This window comes from Herpailurus yagouaroundi, unplaced genomic scaffold (genome assembly GCF_014898765.1).
Source record: "Herpailurus yagouaroundi ecotype Mexico unplaced genomic scaffold, PumYag 67731, whole genome shotgun sequence".
Lineage (NCBI taxonomy): Eukaryota > Metazoa > Chordata > Mammalia > Carnivora > Felidae > Herpailurus > Herpailurus yagouaroundi.
Window position 1 is genome coordinate 1 of NW_024420529.1, and position 26,279 is coordinate 26,279.

The 26,279-nt window shown below is 41.0% G+C and overlaps 1 long non-coding RNA gene across 1 annotated transcript; it reads left to right on the forward strand.

Annotated features, from left to right (window-relative positions):
• The first annotated feature begins 18 nt into the window (after positions 1 to 18).
• On the forward strand, positions 19 to 13,712 carry LOC121025868 (uncharacterized). Its single transcript, XR_005788178.1, has 2 exons — positions 19 to 2,985; positions 13,113 to 13,712. It is a non-coding gene; the product is annotated as an uncharacterized LOC121025868 (long non-coding RNA).
• The last annotated feature ends 12,567 nt before the right edge of the window (positions 13,713 to 26,279 follow it).

Genomic DNA, 26,279 nt, shown 5'->3' on the forward strand with positions numbered 1-26,279 from the left:
TGACAGCTCAGAGCCTGGATCCTGCTTGGGATTCTGTGTCTCCCTCTATCTCTGCCTCTCCCCTGCTTGTGCTCTCATTGATACAATGTTGACACAATGTTTAATGATATGATAAATCCCTAATTCTCTCAGCCAAACACAAATCCATGTGGTTTTGTTTTGGAGCTTTGTCTATCTCAAAGGTGATACTTACCAAATGGAAGAGTGTGGACGTGGAAGTATAAAAGTTCAAGACTCAAGCCTTCGTTCTCACTTAGATGGCCACTTCTTGTAGTATCTTGGATTAATGACTTAAATTCTCAGAACTTTACTTTTCGATTAGTTTAAGAAAGTGGGAGTAATAATTCCAATTTTATGCAGTTGTGTTTGGAGGACTGCACATGCAAGGGCACTCACTGGTCTTGACACATCAACAAAAGCTAGAACATGAAGAACTGATGAAGCAAAATAAATCAAACTGGGTTTTTGTATTTAGGTGACACAAAAGGAAATTAGTGTAATTAGGACACCTGGCAGAAACTCTCACCACATCCTCTAAGATGGAAAGTAGTGTGCTGCTTGTTAGACTCCAAAACTCACTAGTTGATGCAGGACGGTGTAGCTGAAATGATCTTTACATAAATAAAGTTAACTTTAAGTCCTGTCTGACGATGTGTTGGGGACCACCTCATCTGGGACAGGAGCTTTTTGTCACTCTCAGGCCCTCACAAGCAACAACATATTTAAATGATGAATTATATCGAGGTATATTCCAAGTCCTCGACCATCATACTTAGACTTTCAGGGTGCTGTAGACTGATGGTCAATTTCCTGAGGTGTCCGGGAGTGGAGAAGGGGGTGGGAGCTCATGTTCCCATACATTTAATCTACTTGCCTTGGGACTTTTCCAGCATCGTGAAATGATGTGAGATGTGAAAAGTGCATGCCTGCCTGGCCTAAGACAACTGCTTTTACTCTTCAAAAAAGAAAATCTATCACGTAGAGGGGCCAGACCCTGATTGACCAGTGTAATTTGCAGAGGTTGGAGTTTATTTTGCCAAATTATTTGTTACATTTCCTGATACATAGTGATAGTTTTGGAGTAAATGCTTTTTCTAAAAGGTAACCATTATTCATGAACACTGTACCACTCAACTAAAGGGCATACAGTGGGTAAGTATATTTAATTTCCTTATACTGAGCATTCAAAGTTTTCCCTTACACAGAAGCTGTGGGAAAGAGTAAGCACACACTTGGAAACTCTTTCTGCTTACAGATGTGTAAAGAAACCATTTTTTACAGTAGAGTTTCACTTAAGCACAGTTGGAGAGAATCTCAACCAGATGTGTTAAAAGTCACTTTAATCTTCCAAGATGTGGGTATTTCAGATTTCCCCACGCCCATGTATGTATTTCAGTAACAGTAGTCTGAAAATCATCTAGCCAGAAAAGAATGTTACTTGGTACTGTTCAGTTTGGAGGGGAAGAATGTTTTCTTTGGGAGAACAATAAAAAAAGAAAATGATCAGAAAAAAAAAATAATAATGGGAAAGTGGGTATCCTCGGTTGTCTGCTGTAGAGTCTAGGAGGAATCTGTTCAATTAAGGTAACACCCCTGGGAGAGGTATCCAGAAGTAGAAGTGAAATCATCAAAGTGATCTGAGAAATACAGAAAAATGTATAGGATGGTTTTGGAAGCCATAAAGAACTGAATCCCTGCTGTGAAAACAGCAGTGAAGAGTCTAGATTTTATTCAGTTCTGCTGTCTTGAAGATGGGTTAGACCAGTGGACTGATGAATACTGTGTTGTTTTGTTTGTTTGTGTTTGTTTTTTGAGTTGAGTTATAAGTTAACATGACTTACAGTTCCTCCCATTAAAGTGAATTGTGAGGTAGTTTTTAAGTGCATTAACAAAGCTGTGCAACCACTGCCCAGAAAGCAACACAGGGCGTTGAATGTTTAGCTTTTAGATGACGTATATTTCACATGCTGTTCAGTTTACCCTTCAAAGTGTAAGATTCAGAGGGTTTTCGTACATTGCAAACGTTGTGTAACCACCACCAATCTAGAACAAAGAAATTAGGTTATTTAGTAGAAAGGATCATATATTCTGCTTGTTCTTGGGTTTTATTAAACAGTTTGAGGATGAGTGAACATAGTTTTTAATGGATAGGTTGTTTGTACTGCAAAGTGTTCTGTTGCATAGCTACCACTGGTAAATTAATAGGAGGAATGTGATCATTTTAGTAATTTCAGTTCCATCCTTGTTTCTCTAGAAAATATAAAAAAAGGAATTTTTACATTTCTGCAGTAAGTGGAAGTCCGGAACTGAAATTGTCTGTCACCTGATTTCCTCCTTCTCAGGATCACGGATGGCGTTGCACGGGAAGTGGAGAGGTATTTTTCCTTCACAGCGGTTTGTCTGAGTAAAGTGGGCTGCTTTGGATTCAACTTTATCTGCTTTCGCCCTGAGAGAAGGGCTGGTCGTATTTCAACATTATGAGTCCATAGTTGTTGGGTGGAAATATTTTTGTGCAGCCCCGTGAAATTCCATTTTGGCGGCTGGGGTTAGAGAACGGCTGGGTGTTGCCTCTCAGCTGGAGGTCATACTGCCCCACGCTGACGGTTAGCACCCAAGTTCTTAGGCATTGGATTAGTGGTGTTTGACACGTGAGTTCATTCTTGAGTGCCTCGCCCAATGTTGCCAATAAAGTAGGATTAGGTCCTGTCGACCTATTTAAAACGTGTTCTAGGGCTGTGAAAGCAATGACAGCCTTCTCTGCAGACGCTAAGGTATGAGTCATGCACGTCTCCTCTGTACTTTTCTGGCAGGAGGAATGATTGAACGATGCTTTGTTCTCGGAATCTGGTAATACCGCGTTCGACCACCTGACACGTTAAATGCATTATGTTTAATGGCAATATAATGCCCATCATTGTCTTTTCAGCCCAAAGCCCAAAGAAGCACTTGAAGCATTGGACGCGCTACAAACCAATGACTCTCTTTGTGAGTATAATTTTATTTGCTCCCTAGTCATAAGTAAATGGCACAGGCCTAATGTTTGTTACGTTCTAGAAGCAGTGTTCAGTTCATTCATTATATGGGACTTTCATCTTGCTTGTAGTATATAGGCTTTTACAAAACTTCCATTGTACTCTCTTTCAAATAGTACCCTAAGAGGGACACCTAGGTGGCTCACTTTGTTAACTGCCTCACTTCGGCTCAAGTCATAATCTCCCACTTGGTGATTTTTGGAGCCTCCTTTGCATTCTGTATGTCTCTTTTTTGCCCCTCCCGCACTCGCACACACATGCTCTCTGTCTCTCAAAAATAAATAAACATTAAAATTTTTTTTAAACAAAAAAAGTACCAAAAAGAAGAAGAAGAAGAAGAAGAAGAAGAAGAAGAAGAAGAAGAAGAAGAAGAAGAAGAGGAAGAGGAAGAGGAAGAGGAAGGAGGAGGAGGAGGAGGAGGAGGAGGAGGAGGAGGAGGAAGAAGAAAAGAAGAAGAAGAAGAAGGAGGAGGAGGAGGAGGAGGAGGAGGAGGAGGAGAAGAAGGAGAAGAAGGAGAAGAAAAGAAACACAAAAACTGTTGTCATCCGCATTAGAAACTGTGGGCTAGAGGGCTTTTTGAGCCTCTGTTACCTTCAAGTTTGACTGTATTCTCTCACCCATAATTTTGCTGAGAATTATGGCATTCCATCATTTACTATCTGCTTATTCACAGACTCATGCACACTAGACATGTATTATACCATAGGATATGCTCAGGTACCCTGACCACCACCATTGCTGCCACCATCCCTGTCTTGTTGAAGCTTTTATCTCTCTGGGAGAAGAGACAAGTTTACCACATGTGCACAGGTACATGTGCATAGGTGCACAGTGGTAAGGGTGTCAGGAATGGAGGTGGAGTGATTACAGTTTAAAAAATGGTGACACACCCAAAAAAAGCTCTTTTTTTTCTTTTAAGGTTTTTATTTATTTTTGAGAGAGACAGAGAGCACAAGCAGTGGAGGGTCAGAGAGAAACAGGGTGACACAGAATCCAACGCAGGCTCCAAGTTCTGAGCTGTCAGCACAGAGGCTGACATGGGGCCTGAACCCACAAACCGAGACATCATGACCTGACGTGAAGTCAGATGCTTAACTGATTGAGCCACCCAGGTGCCTCGAGCTCCCCACTTTAATTAATTAATTAATAATTAATTAGTTAATTAACAATTAATTAGTTGATTAATTAGTTAATTAACAATTAATTAGTGGATTGATTAATTAATTAACAATTAATTAGTTGATTGATTGATTAATTAATTAATTGATTGATTGATTAAGAAACAGACCAAGCAGCAGAGGGGCAGACAGAGACGGAGAGAGAGAATCCCAAACAGGCCCCATGCTACTTGGACAGAGCCTGATGTAGAGCTCTAACTCACAAACCATGAGATCATGACTTGAGCCTAAAGCAAATTGAATGCTTAACTGACTGAGCCACCCAGGCGCCCCTCGAGCTCCGCACTTCAGAGTGGGCTTGCTGGGCCCAGTGGCAACAGAATTAACAAATGCGGTGTAGTTCACATTAAAAAAGGAGTTGAGTGACAGTACATTCAATTATCACAAGTAAGTAAATTCACTTGGTTGTAAATGAATTATATTAAAAGTTAAAGGAGCTGCTAAGTTATTGAACCTAAGTTACTGATTTCAAAGTAAAAGCTACAGGACCCACAAAAAGGGGAGGCAGTTGGGTGAGGAATCCCCATACCCCAGAGGTAGGTGGTAAGTGATGGTACTTAAACTGAACCTGGAAGGTGGGGCAGCACTTGACAATAAGCTCAGAGTGCCTAGAGGCACAGTACTGCAGGAATCCTACCCAACTAATTAAAAGTTTCTTGGGTCACAAGGGTCTGACAAGGAAGAGATAGACAATACCTACCTGGCACAGTTTGTCTTCAGTGGATATAGTGAGACTAAGAGAAGAGTAGTGAAGCCACTCAGAAAGGTTTGGCTTTCTGAGGACAGAGATAATGCAGTTAAAGACAAATGGGGGAAGTTTTGTGAGAATGTGCTAAAATGCGAAGGATTTTAAGCAGGAAGAAATGTGAGTTACTTGTTGGAGATAATATCCAGCCCCACGGGTTAATATGAGAGGCACTTGGTAACTCATCTGATGGATTATTTATTTAGCCTTTTTGGCACCATTTGAACTCCTGGGTAACAGAAATCTGTGTCCCTTGTCATGAGTTTATCAGAGCACTTTGGAGATCTGAGTAAATGACCTATTTCTGTCAGATTCTGCTTCAAGTGCTACATGTGCAACTGACACATAGTACACTGTTTCCTCAGTTACTAAAAAGTGAATGAGTGGGGACTCCTTGCAGAACACTTAGGGTAAACATGCTGGGAACCTGGTACCAGTCTTTTCACAGATAATCATGCAGTCAGTGATCGATCATATGTGTTTTAAAAGGAGATTAAAAAAAAAAAAAGTTAAATAGATGCCCTGCAAAGGAAGCTTAAGAACAGTTTCTGTTGAAAAGGATTCCTGTATGAACCTGAGTTTCAGAGACTTTTGAGGACTAGTTCTTATGAGTGAGACATCTCTCTCTATAACCGTGTCTAAGGTTCTAAAGCTCAAGAGTGTACTGTATATACTGTATAGCACCGTGCCTGGAGTAAGTGAGGGTTGTACATATACTGGAATCAAGTAGCAAAAGCAAGGACGAAGATTGAGACTGTGCAACTCAGACTATTGCAGTGTGAACTTGACAATACTTGAACTGGTAAACAGTGAAGAAAGGTAGAAGGAAACACATGTATTGATCTAGCAAAGTTCAGAGGTAATGGGCGTGGCTTGTTTTGAATTTAGACTGGAATTGCAGGTGGCTTGTGTTGAACCGAGACTGGAATTGCAAGAGAATACTGGGATATATCAGATGGGCTGTGAACACAGCATTAGACATAATTAAGGTGCAGTGGTGTGTTCAGCGTCTGGGAAGGTGGTGGTAGTGGCAGAGGTGCTTGCATAAAGATAAAATGGAGAGTTGGGTTGTGAGCCTGGATTGTAGTGTGAGGTGCACAAAGTGAAATTTCTGTTTGAGGGGACTCCAGATCTTCTTAACCACACAGACCCGTCTATTTGATTAATGAACTCCTGTCAAGGATTCCTCTTCCCCACAAGAACTAAAGTCCAGTTTAACTTCTCCTAAACTAAGGCACTTCATCTGCTAAATCTGGGTAATCTTTACCCAGACAGATCAGATAATCTCTTCATTTTCTTTTGCAGACACCTTGTCCATCTATGGGATCCTGCAACCAAAAGAATGCTCCCCCTCATAATCTTTCCCCAAAACAGATTCAAGTATGCATTCGTTGGAGATGAAGTAAACATTCTCAATTCAATTTCCACAGACACATTGGGTCTTCCTGGGAGGGGTGAGCAGAAGAGGGAAAGATAGTTTACATCTCTATGAGGTGAGCTCAGAGAGGTGGTAGAATTCTGGAGTTATGTCCTAGCAGTTTGTGCACCTTTTCTAACTATAGCAATGGGTTGAATACTTTTTAACGGGTTGTGAAAGCCTGGGAGTATTTGGAAGGTGGGGATTCTTGCTTTATCAGGGCTGTTCAGGCTAAAGGGGTGTTGAGGTCTGGACCAGGACTTATGCAGCATCCAGTCACTTATTTAGTAAAGATCCTTCCATTTTTCCTTTGTCCTTTTTGTTATTGTTACATTCTAGCTCTTTCCTTCTCAAAATCGCAAACCCAGAGGCAGGGCTAATGATGAGTAAGGACACAGAGTAAGTAAATGGAAAATGGGTTACGCTATTGTATGGGAAATCTAGCATGCCTTGGTTGCTTACATGTGATGGTTGAGCATACGTGTGTGTGTGTGTGTGTGTGTGTGTGTGTGTGTGTGTGCGCGCGCGCGCGTACGCACGGGCAGGGGTGAAGGAAGGAAGAGCATGCACACACCTGAGTGGTTGCATCTATCTTCTCCTTGGAATCTTGACTGCATTAACTCAAAGAGGTCTCTAATGGCCATTGTACAAGAACATAGGATCCATAAGTATAGTCACTTCCACTTACAGCACGTACTAGGACAGGTCCAGGTGTTGGTTGTTTTCATTCAAGCACATCCATCGAGTATTGAGGATTTCCAGCCTAGTAAAATATTATTGTGTTCAGTGCAGCATAGTGTTTTTGCTGCGTAGGCAAAAGCATCTTTGCTTCAGTGATGTACCATCATACCTGTTTCTGATCAGACATCATCAGCATCAAGGAGACAGGAGAGCATTTCTGCTCAGTGTATGACCCCAAGGGCTGTTTTGCTGTTTCACTGTGTCTCACACACACAGCAGAACAGGAAAAAGTGAATAATGGGAGTCAAGACACATGGACTTGGTTGTCCACTTGGGAATTTGGGCCAAATTACAGGGATATTTGTCTGGGACCTAGTGGTCCTAGGGTCAGATTTCCTTGTTCTGCTTTGTGGTTGGTTTATTCAGGCATATACAGTCCACCAAAACTTCTATAAGAGTGAATTTCCACATAAGGATATTTCTGAATTGAACGATAATTCATTAGTGTACTCTTTTACAAACAGGATGTTGTTTCCTTGTAGAAGAATCATGAAGATCTAAGTAAAAGTCCTGAGTGCAGCGTTCATTAATTATATGACTTTGGCAAAAGTGTATAACTTCTCTTGAGCCTCCCGTTTTCTTGGTAAATGGTAATAATACACTTTCTCATCAGGGCACTCTAAAGATTCAGTGAGTGTCTTAGTAACAGTGCTACCTGGCATTTTCTGGATACAGAATAGACATCCTGCCTCCTGCCCTCCCCACACTTGACAGCATTTTGTGGAAACTTTCAACGGATTTCTCCTTTTGTAAAGAGAATTCCAATCTTTCTTCTGGTTAGGGAATACCATGTTGGAAAGCAGGATCACCCCTGAAGTATCCATTCCTCTTTTCCCTGTAGTTAAGATCCTGAGGTATTTGTCAGGTATTCCTGTTTCACACATAACCCAGTCACCTTTATAGTATGTACACCAAATGCCATCTAAACATGATCTGCATTCCGTAGGTGACTATCCGTCTATTCAGTCAGAAATTGTTTTCACTTTATGTGTTTTACTGATTTGTTTTTCATTTTTCTCAAAGTTTATTTCTTTGGGAGAGAACATATTAGTATGTCTATAGGCAAGACCAAGCATTTTCTCATTCAGGTAATGCCTTGCTTTGTTGGTTTCTCCCTCTCCCCCATCTCCAGACCTTTCTCACTGCTTTGGTAAACCACTTCAATCAAGATCCATTCTCCTTTTGTGGATGGCTCCAGTAAGGAGCTACTTTCTTTTACTTGTGAGAACCAGGATTAGAATCCTGTAAGGTGTTGAGTTGTCCAGCTTGATGGGTCTGTTGTGTCAACTCTGGTGACTGCTCTTCTGGTTTTATACAGAAGTCACATCTCAAGAGACCACACAGATTAGTAGTCACTGTGAATTTTTCAAAGGGCAGGGATGGAGAGAGAGAAGGAGATATCTGGCGTATTATGTTTACCCACTGGTCCAACCACACTGATCAGCCACCACATAAAAGCCTGTGTCCTGAAAGATACTAAGAAGTAGCAGAAGTCTGAAGTACTTACTTTGGATTTGAGAGCTTGACCTTGTGCCATAAGCTGAGACATTTGAGGAAGTGACGTTTGAGCTTGTTTGCTGGTTGATTCTGTCGGCAGACAATTACGGAACTTTCTGTATCGCTGTCCTATGTAGCTTGGCTCAAGCCAAGGGTTCAAGGGCACAAGACTGTAGAGTGGACCACTGCAGGCTCCCAGGACCTTGACGATGGCTGAGACCCACTAGGGACCTTCATCACACCAGCATGATATACCTTAGTGGAGAGACGGAACAGTCAAACACCACCAAACCAAACTAAAGCACAACAACTACAAAAATCAGGAATGGGATGATTTGGGGTCTTGTGAGGAAAATGGATCCTGGTAGTTGTAAGACATCCTTTCCCCCTTGAACCTAATGGAAGAACAGGAGGTGGAAGTCTGGATCCAAGTAAGGAATCTGTGAATGCTTTAAGCACTGAGATGCATTGTGGAGCCTTGGTTAACGGTTCCAGAGCAGACCTTCTCACAGGATGGGGGAAGTCACTTAGAACTAGAGGCACCAAGGAGCACCTGGCTGGCACAGTTGGTTAAGTGTCTAACATTGACTGAGGTCATGATCTCATGATTCATGCGTTCTAGCCTTGCATGAGGCTCTGTGCTGACAGCTCAGAGCCTGGAGCCTGCTTCAGATTCTGTGTCTCCGTCTCTGTATCTGCCCGTCCCCTGCTTGCACTCTGTGTGTATGTTGTCTCTCTCTCTCTCTCTCTCTCTCTCTCTCTTTCTCTCTCTTTCTCTCTCTCTCTCTCTCAAAAATAAACATTAAATAAAGGAATAAGTCACCTCTCTTTAAAGAGAGAGGCGATGCCTTTTCCAGGGGCAGTTTGAAGTGAATAATGGTGACTTTTAGGTAGTTGAAGGGAAATGTATGCTCCCCACGACTTCAAGTTTGAAGTTGTGGTGGAGAAGTAAATAGATGGTAGTGTTGCTGCCATTCGGAAATGGTTGATCAGTGAGAAGATGTGCAAAGGGTACAAGTAGAACACAGATTTATAGATACAGAGAACAAGCTGGTGGTTGATAGAAGGGAAGGGGTGAGGGTTAAGTAAAAAGCTGAAGGAGATTAAGAGGCACAGACTTCCAGTTACAAAATAAATTAAGTCTCAAGGATGAAAAATACAGCATAGGGAAAATAGTCAGTAATATTGTATGGTGACAAATGGGGACTGCAAATGGGGTGAGCATTGAGTAGTAATATGTATGTCAACTGTACTTCCATTTAAAAAAGTAAATAAAAACTTAAAATTTAAAAGATAATGAAAACAAGGGTAGATGTAAAATAAATGTTTTGGTGTATTTGTTTTTGCTGTTATCCTTGTCCTTACTCTCAGCAGGAGCTGCTACCTTATATGACTATTGACAAGTTTCCCAAGTCAGCTGAGAATACATCATCAAAGTGACATAAGGAAAGAATGGAAAGTGGCAGGCAGGATCAGAGTGTTAAACAGATATCCCATTATTGAGGTCATAGTCTGGTGGTTATACCTGTCTAGCCTGGAATATTCAGAACTGATGAGTTAGGGTGGAAAGAGGGCAGGATTAGCTTTCACTAGAGGTATTTTAGAGTCACCTAAAATATGATGAATAAGATGGGGATGTCACATCTTAAAAATATGCAATGTGAGAAATATGCACACTGGCTCAGTCAACGGAAGGATTCAGAGACTTGGAGCGCAGTGAAGGGGGGCTTTAAGCAACATTCTTGCAAGAGCAGGTGTCTGATGGATAGGCACACTCAGGGCAGTTACAGAAGGCAGTTTATTTCATGTACAGGTTGCTCCCCGGTTTTTCTCATTGTCTGAGTACTACAGACGTTACAGCCTTACCTGGCCATTGCCTATGTCCACGTAAGGTAAAAAGTAGTCTGATTGGACATTTCCTAAGGTGATGATGTGACTTCAGTTGTTTGGTGCATGCTCATTGCAAGCCTACAAAAAATAAGCCCGGGAAACGGAGAAGGGAAGAAGAACCGGGAAGTGAAGTGTCTGAGGGTTTGGCACTCCATTATGGGGTGGGGGAGGTTCATACATATTTGTCAACCTACTGTTAACTAGACAGTACAGCTTTTATTTGGTATTTCTGAAAATGAATCATCTATCTTGTGACATGCAGGACACACTGGGATTGGAGAATGGATTCAGAGGACAAAAAGATCTTGCATCATGAAGTTGGATTTGCAGAGCTGGAGAGGCCCAGATTTTATTCTGATTAGGGGAAGTCATTGTGAGAGGATCTCAGCAACTGGATACAGCCATTTTAGTACTAGAATCTGGAATGTCATTAGCATGAAACAGGGCTCAAGGGCTGAGAATTCCTGCTAGTAATATAGCAGTAAGTTTGTCAAAACAATACTGGATTAGTAACTGGTTAGTGTGTAGAAGTGACGTGTTAGGTACTTTGAAAGACTGGGAATGCAATGATGGCAAAGAGGAGAGATAGGTCCTCACAAGTAGATAGTGGCTGGCATCTTACATTGCCAGGGGCTTACTGATGATTGGTTAAAAGTTAAGTGTAAGTGGCTCTTCTAGGCAGGGCAGGGAAATGTGGACAGGTTTTTTCCAGGCTGTCCCCACTGGTTGCTAAATCTACCTCATGTAGTACCTTATTTCCTGTAGTCTGTTCCCTGGGTCTCCAGGAGAATGTAGGAAAAATTTATTTTCCCTGTCTCTTTATTCCTCCGCAGCTCTGTGACGTTATTTACTGTGCACTGAAACAAACCTAGATTCTTGGCCTGCTGCTCTGTGGCTTATGTAGTCTATAAAACCATCAAATATTTCCACTTTGAGTAGGGGACAAAGAGAAGGATAGACTTCCATGTTCATATCATTCACTCATTCATAGGTACTGACCCTGTCCTTGGACAGCTTAGAAAACATATCCCCGCTTTGTACCATTTGTCTCCTTAAGGCATATCTGCTTGGATGTGGGATAGACCTCAAAAACCTCTTTCCAGTAGCCTGGGCAATCTGTGTCTGTGTCCATGTTTGTTTACCTCAGTAGACTCTGTGTTTTCATGTACATAAATACAGTAATACCATAACTTGAATATTTTCATGTCCTGGTAGTCTAATCAGTGTTTCAATGACAGCACACCTACTACCACCATTATGTAAAACGTATCGGGTGGCATATCCATTCCTGTAGTCATCTGTGCTTGCACTTAGTCTGCTTTACTTTTTTTTTTTTTTTACTCCTACTGCTGTACTCAGATCCACCCAAACTCATCTCTTGGGCCCTGAACTCTCAAAGCACTTCTTTCCTGTGCCTTCCTACAGCAGTCAGTAAAGAGAAGCTTTATTCATTTGCCGTGTGTGTGTGGTGTGTGTGTGTGTGTGTGTGTGTGGTGTGTGTGTGTGTGTGTGTGTGTGTGTGTGTGTGTGTGTGGTGTGTGTGTGTGTGTTTCATACATGCATGTGTGGACTTGGAATTCTCATATTTTGCCATTTAGTACCAAACAGAAGTCTGGAATTACTGAATTTGTTAATTTGGGAGTGGATGCACTTTAGCAAGGTAGAAGGAAAGGATGATGTGTTTCCCTTTGGAAAGAAAAGTGCTCAGTCAGCCTAATTGTTTTAATTGATGTATTTGCACAGTGCATATAGGTGTGCCTTTAATTTTTGCATTGGTGTAGGACTCTGAATTCTATAAAGGTTAAAAAAAATTTTTTGATACTTATTTTTGAGAGAGACAGACAGGGACAGAGTGTGAGCGGGGGAGGTGCAGACAGGAAGGTTGACACAGAATCTGAAGCAGGCTCCAGGCTCTGAGCTTTCAGCACAGAGCCCGACATGGGGCTCACACTCAAGGGCCTCAAGATCATGACCTGAGTTGAAGTCAGATGCTCAACCACCTGAGCCACCCAGGTGACCCGAATTCTGTAAGGTTTTTAATTTGTTGGTCCGGTAGGTAGCTCTGACCAGGAAGCTAGGCAGTTTTTATGTCTGTGCTTATCTGAGTGTCCCCAGGAAACTTGGAGATGATCATGATTTTTATTTTAATGATGATAGATGTGGGCCTGGGAAAGGGGTTAGTAGAGTAAACAAACTAAATACGAACTGAATAGGTGGATAGCTGGATAGGTGTTGTAGGCCTGGACTTTCAGCTGGGTCAGTGCTTTCTCATCATATGAACTAGGTGGAAGCCAAGCTTTAGCACTGTACACAAATGGCCTGGGAATTGGGAGGCTTGTAAAGCCCAGAGTTACCGTAATTGATTGAGCTAGTGAAGCTTAAATTCTACAGGTGTGGAAAGGGAAAGGGAGTGGTCATGCCTTCCCGGGCTGTGGGTATGTATTAAATAGACTCGTCTTTGTGTAGCACCTTGCACAGGGTTGGATCTGCAACAGTGGAAATAATTGACACTTAATTGTTTTGTCAATTCCTTTGTGATCATTTAACTCATTCTGCCCTCTTATCAGCTCTGTCAGGTGTAGGAATATGCTATAATTACTCCCATTTCACAGGGGATGCATCACCTCACATCTAAGCTGGAGGGGACAGTATTTGAACTCAGCACTTTCTTGTACCACAGAGAGCTCAAGCTTAAGTTACCTTTGCTTAACGTGCCCTTCTTTACCCACTTCCTGTGCATACCAGAAGCAATGCTAGTCGCAAGCAGGTAAACCTCACTCACTCCTTCCAGCCTAAAGAGAAAGGGGGGAGTGGAAGACTTATAGAGGGAATGTGGGAACTGATAAAAAGAGTAGCTCCTGGAGTCCATTTAGTGTGCACCATTAGGAGGTTTTCTAGTTTGGCTCTTGTTCCCCGTTCATACTTTACATTTACCCAAAATGTTGTCCTGAGACTCCTATGAGGTTTACAGTAACTTTTAAATTTCGATAAGCTGATTAAAGTAGCAAGTTTGGAAGGGGAACCCACTTAGTCACTTTTATTTTTTTTTTATTTTTATTTATTTATTTTTATTCACTTTATCATTTTTAAGAGGTGGTAGATACTCTGTGGGGAACCCGAGTTACATGCAATGGGTGTTGTTCTACACAAATGTATTATATTTATTTGAACTAGCATTTATTTGAACTAGCATAGTATACCATTTGAAACCCCAAAAAAATCTCTTCTGGAGCATAGTAGGCCTTGGATAACCATTGGAGTGATTATTCCTGTACTTGGTATGAGGCATTTGGAACAGCCCGCAATCCTACATGATATTTGAATACCATCCTGTCTTGATGATTACAGCTTTGCAGTGCAGGCTAAAGTTTGTGGTTGTGGTGACTCCACCTTTGGTCTTCTTTTTCAATGTTATCTTTTGCTATTCATTTCTTTTCTGGTTCCATACAAATTTTAGCATTGTTTGTTCCTAAAAAAAAAGTAGCTGTGTGAAGAAAGCTGCTATTATCTCAATGTGTAGATTGCTTTGGGTAATGTCAACATTTTAACAGCTTGTGGTCTTCCAGTGCATGGACTGCTTTTCCCTTTCTTTGTGTCTTCTTTAGTTTCTTTCATAAGCTTTGTGTAGTTTTCATCATACAGATCTTTTACCTCTTTGGTTAGGTCTATTCCTATTTTATGGTCTCTAATATAATTATAAACAACGTAATTATAAACAGGATCAATTCCTTGGTAATTCTTTCTGTTGTTTCATTACTGATGTATAGAAATGCAACTAATTTCTATACGTTGATTTTGTACCCTGCGACTTTGCTGGATTCATGTTATCAGTTCTAGCAGCTTTTTGGTGGGGTCTTTCAGGCTTTCCATGTAGAGTAATATGTCATCTAGGGAAAAAAGCAAATCTAGAAATGTGTAATCAAAGAAGTCTCATCTGAGGAAGTGAATTCTTGATTCCAATCTACCATGCTTAGAGCCAAACTGGGTGGACATTCAGTAGTTTCTTTTGTGACAGTAGAAACTTTTGTGACCTTATTGCATGCCTAGTTATATTTTTACCTACCAGACATTTGTCTCCTCACCTTATGGGCAAAACCATTCATTTATGGGCAGATACACATCCATTTGTGGAAACAAAAGCACAAATGCATACCTGTGCACTCAAATGTAGCATCCCCCCCCCCACACACACACACCCCTACTTATCGTTGAGTCACCTTCACCTCCCAGCAAGTTCAAGACTCTTGCTCGCTCTTCCCCTGGCCAAAGAGGTTGGCATGGCGGATACATTTTCAGTTCCTAATTGCATATAAAGCCAGAGATGTTGGATGCAATGTTCTATTTATGTTCAGTAGCCTAGTTTATCAGTTGTTTTCTTGTACTCTTCTGTTTTGCTGTAGCTTGTTTTATCTGCTTATTCTATCAACTCCAGATCACTTCCAATTTATCTGTTAAATTGTCCTTCAAGGAATGCAGTTTGGGCCATTTCTCCTTGTATATGTGCTAGTTTCACACTTAACTACTTTGTGACTGTTAAGACATGCAAATTAAAAGTACTATATCTCCCATGAATTTTATCCTTTTGTTTAGTATTCAATAGTGTTTTTAAGTTCGTTTTCACTTTTATGGTATCTGTAGGTCATAGCTAAATGCTGATAAACCTGAGCTATATTTGTGTTTTCAATACACTATACTTCCGGCTTTTTGTGTTGCCCATTTAAAGTTGATGTAATCTGGGGGCGCCTGGGTGGCGCAGTCGGTTAAGCGTCCGACTTCAGCCAGGTCACGATCTCGCGGTCCGTGAATTCGAGCCCCGCGTCGGCTCTGGGCTGATGGCTCAGAGCCTGGAGCCTGTTTCCGATTCTGTGTCTCCCTCTCTCTCTGCCCCTCCCCCGTTCATGCTCTGTCTCTCTCTGTCCCAAAAATAAATAAATGGTGAAAAAAAAAATTAAAAAAAAATTAATAAAAAAAACAAACAAAAAAAAAATAAAGTTGATGTAATCTGTTGATGCATGTTACTTTTCAGTGGTGCTTTCTACTTGTCCAGCCTTTTGAGTACAGTTTTTTTCCCCTGCCGTATTTCACATCTTTTGGATTGGTTAGTTTTTTTTAATGATGCTGTCTTTTATTTCTCTTTCCTTAGTGAATTTAAACCATTTCTCACTGTTATTTTAATGGTTACTGTTGAAATTACAGCATGAATATTGAAACCACCCAAGGTCAGAAGTACTTAGCTTTTTTGTCCTTTTCTAGGGCAGAAGAAGGGCTTGAGAATTCCATACTCCTCTCCCTTATACCCTATTGGCAAATGACAGGTTTCTGGCCTTATTTTGGAAGATTGTGTATTTATAATTATGATTTAGGACTTGGATTTTACCTGTATTAGACCTTTTCACTTAGTCTGACTCATCTACTCTTCTGTTTTTGTTATTATTGTTTGTTTGTTTTGTTTTGCTTTGCTTTCCATGGTGAGTTCTCAGCAGTTTCTTCTCAGCAGCTTCCATTTCTAATTTTCTTTTCAACTTGAGTGTATAAATAAATATATCCCTTAAACCCATTCCACTTGGTTCTTAATTTCATTCATTGCCTTATTTATTTTCTGAAAGATTTTTTTATGATTGTTTTTCACATCTACTTGATCACTTCTGCAAGGTTCTTTTTGTCCTTGAAGACATCTTTTCACTAGTTTCAAGTTCTAAGGTCTGTGTGAGCCTGACTGTTGTAGGTAGTTTTCCTCTCCCACTCCTTCTCCGTCTCCTTCTCTCTCTCCCTCTCAAAATTTCTTTTATTTATTTGTTTGTTTGTTTGTTTGTTTATTATTTATTTATTTATTTATTTATTTATTTATTTATTTGAGAGAGAGAGGGTGCAAGTGAACAAGGGACAGAGAGAGACAGAATCTCAAAAGGGGGAGATGAGAGAGAGAGAGAGAGAGAGAGAGAGAGAGAGAGAGAGAGAGAGAAGAGAGAGAGAGAGAAGAGAGAGAGAAATGGGTCTCCCCCAGAACTCATGTTTTACCCGACTGGTGCTCTTGCTCACCCAGTGTGGGAACTGAGCTCACCAGAAGTGGGGCTTGAGGTCACCTGGAGTGGGGCTGGAGGTCATCCAAAGCAGGACTGGAGGTCATCTGAAGTGAGGCCTGTGCTCACTCAAAGTGAGGCTCGAGGTCACCCAAAGTGGGGCTTGACTTACCTGATGTGAGACTCAACTCAGGAACTGTGAGATTATGACCTGAGCCAAAGTCAGACTTAACAACTAAGCCCCCCACTACCCGGTGAGTCTATATTGTGTTGTGCACTATATGTAAAAATATGGTTTCTTTAAGAATGCCACGAAGGAGAGGATGATCCCGCCTTCCTTTTTAAGTCATGTTGCATTTCATTTGAATGGTGTCTGAGGTGTCTCTTGGTTGACACTTGGGGTTCCCTGTGCTGGCCTGGCAGTGTAGAATCATTAGGTTTTAAGTCCTTAGGAAGACAGGTTGGCTTTTGGCTGAGGTACTTGTGACGGGACAGCCCTTTGGGGCCCAGCTGGTTGTGGGCAGGGTCAGTCTCCTATTAGATTCACCTTTACCAGTACCCTTACCCTTGGTATTTGGCTTCTGTTCCTGTATTACCGGACGGTCACTTTGTGTGCTCTGAGTTCTTTTTTCCCACTTTGAATTTGGAATTTCCTTGCTATTTGCTAAGCTTTAAGACCTTTTAGGAGTTTTTTTAAAGAAATACTTTACACATTTTTTATGATCGTATTCAAAAACAGGGAGGTTGTTTTGAGATGGCCTTTGCCCATCGTTGCTGCAGATTGTAAATTGGAGGATGTTTCAACTGATGTGTCTCTCTATGCTTATTCTCTTTTGTTGAATGGACATTCTCTCCAATCGCATTGTGGTTTGATGTGGGAGAATAGGAATTGTTCCTTGGCTGGAGGATGTATACATGTCCTCTGGGGAATGGGTACTCTGGTTTATTTGGCAAAACTGTTTTTCAGGCCAGTGTTTATATATGTAAGCCAGTAACTAGTAGGGCCACTTAATGTCTTGTTGAGGTAGAAGCAAATATGGCCATCTCCTGGTAGACGGGATATGTATGTTCTGACTCCTTATTTTCCTGAGGGCTGTCTTACAGTCAGTCATAGAGAGTAGAGCACACACATTTAAATATTTTTTTTTCAACGTTTATTTATTTTTGGGACAGAGAGAGACAGAGCATGAACGGGGGAGGGGCAGAGAGAGAGGGAGACACAGAATCGGAAACAGGCTCCAGGCTCTGAGCCATCAGCCCAGAGCCCGACGCGGGGCTCGAACTCACGGACTCACGGACCGCGAGATCGTGACCTGGCTGAAGTCAGACGCTTAACCGACTGCGCCACCCAGGCGCCCCACATTTAAATATTTTTAAAATGGTGACTCTTGTGCAGACTCTACTTCAGCCTACATTTATTGATTCCTAGTGGGCATCGTTCTGAACATTATAGTCTTATTGTTGGAAGTTGACACAACTTGACAGAATTAGTGTTTTCATCAAGTAATGTCATCAATCTATATATAGCCTTCTTCACTTTACATTTGTTGTGACAAGCAAATGCAGGGAAGGTACTGTTATCTAGAGTATGAGATTTGTTTTCAGTAACTTAGCCATATTTTATTTCCCTATACATATTACATCTGTAGTGTTCCCTCTCAAGGTGCCTGGAAAACAAACAAAAACTTTGTATACCTTTTAAATGACAGGAACCGTGAGGCATTTCTTCTCCTTTTCACAAGCACTACTTTTACAAGTAGGCTTTGCCGTTCTTTTTTTTTTTTTTTTTTTTTTTGTCTGTTGAATGCAAAACACTAAACTTTTTTTTTTATTTATATATGAAATTTATTGTCAAATTGGTTTCCATACAATACCCAGTGCTCATCCCAAAAGGTGCCCTCCTCAATACCCATCACCCACCCTCTCCTTCCTCCCACCCCCCATCAACCCTTAGTCTGTTCTCAGTTCTCAACAGTCTCTTATGCTTTGGCTCTCTCCCACTCTAACCTCTTTTTTTTTTTTTTTCCTTCCCCTCCCCCATGGGTTCCTGTTAAGTTTCTCAGGATCCACATAAGAGTGAAACCATATGGTATCTGTCTTTCTCTGTATGGCTTATTTCACCTAGCATCACACTCTCCAGTTCCATCCACGTTGCTACAAAAGGCCATATTTCATTTTTTCTCATTGCCACATAGTATTCCATTGTGTATATAAACCACAATTTCTTTATCCATTCATCAGTTGATGGACATTTAGGCTCTTTCCATAATTTGGCTATTGTTGAGAGTGCTGCTATGAACATTGGGGTACAAGTGCCCCTATGCATCAGTACTCCTCAAAACACTAAACTTTAATTGACATTCACTAATGCCTTTTTGTGGGGTTTCAAACCCTGCCTGTAAAGTTGTGGGGCTTGGGAGAGTTGTCGTCTCCTTAAGTAGCTAGATCAAGCCTAGCATTTTCTTACTGAGAAGATGCTTTTCTCCAGACCTTCCTTACTGCTGCATTACTGTCCAAGTATCACAAAGTTTTTTTCTATATTTTTTCTTAGTGGCTCCCACAAGAAACTGAAGGGTGGGCCTGTTACACTGACGTAAAAAAGAAATTAATACCTTTTAAAGGCTATCATGAAATACTCTAGCTTGATTTGATTTGATTTGATTTGATTTTTTACTTTTTTAAGTAGTATTTATTTTCAAACTGGCTAACATACAGTGTGTACAGTGTGCTCTTGGTTTTGGGGGTAGATTCCCGTGGCTCATCGCTTACATACGATACTCAGTGCTCATCCCACAAGTGCCCTCCTCAATGCCCCTAACCCACTTTCTCCTCCCTCCTGCAACCCCCCCATCCACCCTCAGTTTGTTCTCTGTATTTAATTCCCTCATGATGCGCCTCCCTCCCTGTCTGTTGTAACTATATATATTTCCCCCGTGGTCTTCTGTTAAGTTTCTCAAGAGCCACATATGAGTGAAAACATATGATATCTGTCTTTCTCTGACTGAATTATTTCACTCAGCATAATACCTTCCAGTTCCATCCGTGTTGTTGCAAATGGCATTATTTCATTCTTTCTCATTGCCAAGTAGTATTCCATTGTGTATATAAACCACATCTTCTTTATCCATCCTTCAGTTGGTGGACATTTAGGCTCTTTCCATAATTTGGCAATTGTTGAAAGCACTACTGTAAACATTGGGGTACATGTGCCCCTATGCATCAGCACTCCTGTGTCCTTTGGGCAAATTCCTAGTAGTGCTATTGGTGGGTCATAGGGTAGTTGTATTTTTAATTTTTTGAGGAACCCCCACACTGTTTTCTAGAGCAGCTGCACCAGTTTGCATTCCCACCAATAGTGCAAGAGGGTTCCTGTTTCTCCACATCCTCACCAGCATCTGTTGTTGCCTGAGTTGTTAATTTTAGTCACTCTGACTGGTGTGAGGTGGGTATTTCAATATGATTTTGATTTGTATTTCTCTGAACATGAGTTCTGAGTCTGGTGGCCATCTGGATATCTTCATGTGTCTGGTGGCCATCTGGATGTCTTCTTTAGAAAAGGGTCTATTCATGTCTTCTGCCCATTTCTTCACTGGATTATTTGTTTTCGGGTGTTGGTTGGTAAGTTCGTTAGAGATTTTGGATACTAACCCTTTATCTGATATGTCATTTGTAAACATCTTTTCCCATTCTGCCGGTTGCCTTTTAGTTTTGTTGATTGTTTCCTTTGCAGTGCAGAACCTTTTTATCTTGATGAGGTCGCCATAGTTCATTTTTGCTTTTACTGTCCTTGCCTTTGGAGATGTGTAGAGTAAGAAATTACTGCGGCTGAGGTCAAAGAGGTTGTTGCCTGCTTTCTCCTCTAGGGTTTTGATGGTTTCCTGTCTCACATTTAGATCTTTCATCCATTTTGAGTTTATTTTTGTATATGGTGTAAGAAGGTGGTCTAGTGTCATTCTGCATGTTGCTGTCCAGTTCTTGCAGCACCATTCGCTAATATATAATTTTTCATATCTTTTTTTTTCCATTGGATACTCTCTCCTGCTTTGTGAAAGATTACTTGGCCCTACATTTGTGGGTCCAATTCTGGGTTTTCTGCTCTATTCCATTGGTCCTATGTGTGTGTTTTTGTGCCAATACCATACTGTCTTGATGATTACAGCTTTGTAGTGCAGGCTAAAGTCTAGAGTTGTGATGCCTCCTGCTTTGGTTTTCTTTTTCAATATTACTTTGACTGTTCGGGGTCTTGTGTGGTTCCACGCAAATTTTAGGATTGTTTGTTCTAGCTTTGAGAAGAATGCCGGTGCGATTTTGATTGGGATTGCACTGAATGTGTAGATTGCTTTGGGTTAGAATTGACAATTTAACAATATTTATTCTTCCAATCCATGTGCATGGAATGCTTTCCATTGCTTTGTGTCTTCTTCAGTTTCCTTCATAAGTTTTGTAAGGTTGTCAGCATACAGATCTTTTATATATTTGGTTAGGTTTATTCCTAGGTATCTTATGGTTCTTGGGGCAATTGTAAATGGGATTGATTTCTTGAATTCTCTTTCTGTTGATTCATTATTGGTGTATAGTAATACAACTGATTTTTATACATTGATTTCGTACCCTATGGCTTTGCCAAATCCATGTGTCAGTACTAGCAGCCTTTTGGTGGAGTCTGTCGGGTTTTCCACATGCAGTCTCCTGTCATCTGCAAAAAGTTACAGTTTGACTTATTCTTTGCCAATTTTGATGTGTTTTATTTCTTTCTTTTTTTTTTTTTTGTCTTATTGCTGATGCTGGGACTTCCAACACTATGTTAAACAATGTTGGTGAGAGTGGACATCCCTGTTGTGTTCCTGATCTCAGGGTGAAAGCTCTCAGTTTTTCCTCATTGAGGATATTAGCTGTGGGCTTTTCATATATAGCTTTTATGAACATAGTTTAAGTATGTTCCTTCTATCCCAGCTCTTTCTTGAGGGTTTTTATTAAGAAAGATGCTATATTTTGTCAAATGCTTTTCCTGCATCTATTGACAGGATGATATGATTCTTATCCTTACTTTCACTAATGTGATGTACCACATTGATTGATTTTCCAATATTGAACCAGCCCTGCAGCCCAGAAATGAATCCCACTTGATCGTGGTGAATAATTCTTTTTATATGCTGTTGAATTCGATTTGCTAGTATCTTGTTGAGAATTTTTGCATCCATGTTCATCAAGGATATTGGCCTGTAATTCTCCTTTTTATTGGGGTCTCTGACTGGTTTGACAATCAGGGTAATGCTGGCTTCATAGAATGAGTTTGGAAGTTTCCCCTCCATTTCTATTTTTGGGAACAGCTTGAGAAGGTTAGGTATTAACTGCTTTAAATGTCTGCTAGAGTTCCCCCTGGGAAGCCATCTGACCCAGGACTCTTATTTGTTGGGAGATTTTTGATAACTGATACCATTTCTTCACTAGTTATGGGTCTGTTCAAACTTTCTATTTGTTCCCATTTGAGTTTTGGTAGTGTGTGGGTGTCTAGGTATTTGTCCATTTCTTCCAGGTTGTCCAGTTTGTTGGCATATAATTTTTCATAGTATTCTCTGATAATTGCTTATATTTCTGAGGGATTGGTTGTGATAAATCCATTTTAATTTGTGATTGTATCTATTTGGTTCTTCTCTTTGTTTTCTTTTTGAGAAGTCTGGCTAGGGTTTTATCAGTTTTGTTTATTTTTTCAAAAAACCAGCTTCTAGCTTCATTGATCTGTTCTACGGTTTGTTTTTGTTTTTGTTTTTTTGATTCTATGTTATTTATTTCTTCTCTTCTCTTTATTCTTTCTCTTCTTCTTCTGGCCTTGGGTTTCTTTTTTGTTCTGCTTCTTGTTCCTTTAGGTGTGCTGTTAGATTTTGTATTTGGGATTTTTCTTGTTATCTTGAGATAGACCTGGATTGCAATGAGTTTTCCCCTTAGGATTGACTTTGCTGCATCCCAAAGGGTTTGGACTGTTGTGTTTTCATTTTCATTTGGTTCCATATATTTTTTTGTTTTTTCTCTAATTGCCAGGTTGACCAATGCATTCTTCAGTAGGATATTCTTTTACCTCCATGCATTTGGAGGTTTTCCAAACCTTTTCCTGTGGTTTGATTTCAAGTTTCATAGCATTGTGATCTGAAAGTGTGCACGGTATGATCTCAATTCTTTTATGCTTACTGAGGGCTGTTTTGTGACCCAGTATGTGATCTGTCTTGGAGAATGTTCCATTTGCACTCAAGAAGAATGTGTGTTCTGCTGTTTTTTCGATGAAAAGTTCTGAACATACCTGTCAAATCCATCTCGTCCAGTGTATATTTCAGGGCCATTGTTTCTTTATTGATTCTCTGTCTAGATGATCTGTCCATTTTAAGTGGAGGCGTAAAGCCCCATTCAGTTACCACATTCTTACCAATAAGATTGCTTATGTTTGTGATTTATTGTGTTATGTATTTGGGTGCCTCCACATTGAATGCATCGACATTTATAATTGTTAGCTCCTCCTGATAGATAGACCCTATAATTATGACACAATGCCCTTCTTCATCTCTTACAGCCTTTAGTTTAAAATCTAATTTGTCTGATTTAAGTATGACTACTGTACCTTTCTTTTGACTTCCAGTAGCATGATAGATAGCTCTCCATGCCCTCACTTTCAATCTGAAGGTGTCCTCAGGTCTGAAATGGGTCTCTTGTAGACAGCAAATAGATGGGTCTTTTTTTTTTTTTTTTTTTTATATTCTGATACCCTATATCTTTTGATTGGCTCATTTAGTCCATTTACATACAGAGTGATTATTGAAAGTTAAGAATTTAGTGTCATTGTGTTATGTGTAGGTTTCATACTTGTGGTGATGTCTCTGGTCCTTTGTGGTCTTTGCAACATTTGACTCACAGAGTCCCCCTAGGATCTCTTGTAGGGTTGGTTTGTTGGGGATGAACTCCTTCAGTTTTTGTTTGTTTGGGGAATCTTTGTCTCCTTCTATGCTGAATGAGGGGCTTGCTGGATAAAGGATTCTTGGCTGCATATTTTTCCTATTCATCACATTGAATATTTCCTGCCAATCCCTTCTGGCCTGCCATTTTCAGTAGATAGGTCTGCCACCACCCTTGTTTGTCTACTAGGTTAAGGCCCGTTTATCCCTAGCTGCTTCCAGAATTCTCTCTTTATCTTTGTATTTTGCCAGCTTCACTATATTTCATGGAGAATATTGAATCCTGCTATGTCTGAAGGAAGTTGTGTGCGCATCCTGGATTTCATTGTCTGTCTCCTTCTCCAGATTGGGGAAGTTCTCAGCTATGATTTGTTCAAGTGCACCTTCTTCCCCTGTCTCTCTCTCTTCTTTTTCTCAGTTTCATCTCCTTCCACGATTTTATCTTCTATTTCACTTAATCTCCCCTCTGCCTCTTCAGTCCTCACTGTCACCCTGTCTAGTTTATTTTGCACCTCATTTACATCATTTTTTAATTCATCATGAGTATTTTGTAGTTCCTTGGTCTCTGCAGCAATAGATTCTCTGCTGTCCTGTATGCTTTCTTCAAGCCCGGCGATTAATCATATGACTGTTATTCTAAATTCTTGTTCAGTTATATTGCTTATATCTGTTTTGATCAATTCTTTGGCTGTCATTTCTTCCTGGAATTTCTTTTGAGGAGAATTCTTCTGTTTCATTATTTTGGCTAGTTTTCTGTTCATTAAGGGTTTTAAAAGCTTGTTATGTGTCTCCTGCACCTGTGAGCACTACTGTATTCAAGAGGGGTCATGTACTGTCCAGGGTGTGGCCCTTCAGGAGGTGTTTTTTTGGAGAGCTGTTAAGTGCACTCTGTTGTTGTGACTCTGGTTGCTTTATCTCCCTACTCATAATGATGTTTTGGACCCCCCACCAGGCTTTGATTTCTTCATTGATGTACCCCTGGAAAAGGAAACAAACAAAGAGAACTTAAAAAAAAAAAAAAAAAAAAAAAACAAACCACCCAAAACACCAGTTCTAGCAAATCATTGGGGTGGGGGTGGTGTTGGTAGAAGAGGCCTTACCCATACAAAGAGAAATGAGAGGCAGGGAAAAAAGAAAAGAAAAGAAAATTGAGCAGGCAGAGAAACTCTAGGGCTTAATCCAGAGAGAGAGAGAAGAAAATAAAGAAGGACATATAGAATAGGCATAAGAGAATAGATTAAATATGTCTGCTGAAACATACCAACAATAATCAGACTGGAGGTGGGAAGAAATAAGAAGGAGAAAAGGAAGAAAAAAATACACGTATAATAAGAAATGTCCAAAAATTAAATCAGGAAATGCAAAACCATTGGGTGCCTTGGAACTGGTGGCAGTGCTGGTCTGGAGGAGGGGCTGTCTGCTTGGTCAATGCCAATCCTGCTCTGGTAGATGACGCAGTTACCAGGCACGGAGGTGTGTGGTTTGGTGTCGGTGGGTCTCGCCTCCACTGTGGGCGGCCACTGTCTGTTCCCTGAAGCCCCACCTTATCGGTGATGGGGAGAAAAAGGACGACACCCCAGTCTCTCCTCCACGGAGTGAGTGTCCCAAACCAGTCTGTTAGGCCGTCCTTGCAGTGCCGTGTGCGTGAACCAGGCTGTTTGTCCTGCTCTGCCAACTCCCATACCTCCCTGGCGTTCAGCTGGGATTTAAACACTGATGTCTTAAGGGGTGCCACTCCACACACGTGGGTTCCAGGGAAGAGCCACTCTGCATTGCCTCAGTGCTGTGTGCGGTTTGTCCCACTCCGCTGACTCCCACATCTCCTTGGTACTTGACTGGGACTTAAACCTTGATGTCTTAAAGGGTCCCCCTGCATGCGCCCCAGTTCCAAGGAAGCGCCAGTCTGTGCCACTGATATATTGCCTCTGGCTGGCGGGTGCAGGCAGTCATTTTCCTTTGAACGGTTATAAACCTTCTTCCCACAGCACTCCAAGAAGGGGATTGCTTTCTCCCACTGCAGACTGAGTCTCTGAACTAGGTAGTGAGGCTGAGACTGAATCCCCTTCTCCCCACGTGCACAAAAGGGCAGCTGGCCCCAGGCCAGAGAAAGCCCCACAGTTAGAAATTGGATCTTTGCCCGTCCTGGTCGGTGGTTTTTCTCTTGCCCAGGTGCAGTCTTACACTCTCCCAGCCTCTCTTCCTCTTCCTTTTGTCTCTCTGCAGAAGGGGATCCCTCCCATCCATGGCTACACAGACCATTTTATCTCTCCCAGTTCATAGTCATGTATCTATTCCCTGCCAGGTCCTTGGAAATGTCTTTGTCACTCTGTAGCCCAGACTCTTGGAATTCAAAGTCCTTTGCCCTCAACACTGCTGTGTTTGAGGGATGAGGGAACCTCAAGTCTTCCTGCTTCTCCGCCATGTTGGATCCACCTCCTGTTCTTAGCTTTTAGATATTCTTTGGGCACCTTAGTTCTCCTGACTGACTTGAGCATGAGGAGTTATCCATACTATATGGAAAAAATGTAATACAAGAACTTTTATAAAAACAGTTACATAATGTATCATCAATTGGTATTTCTTTGATTTTCAGTAGTCTTGCCAGTGGGAGGCGAAGACCTTCCATCCTTTTTATTTCTGTGGCCTCTCTCATATCAGAACTCACATAGGTTCAGCCAGCCTTGGATTTCTGTTGCCATCTGCGTTTTAGATCAGTTGATGTCTTTGTGTTATAATATCAGTGCATTATATTTTTCTTCCATTTTAGAGTCTCATTCTTAAAATCTTTAGATTGAATTGTCTCCCCGCCCCCCCCCCC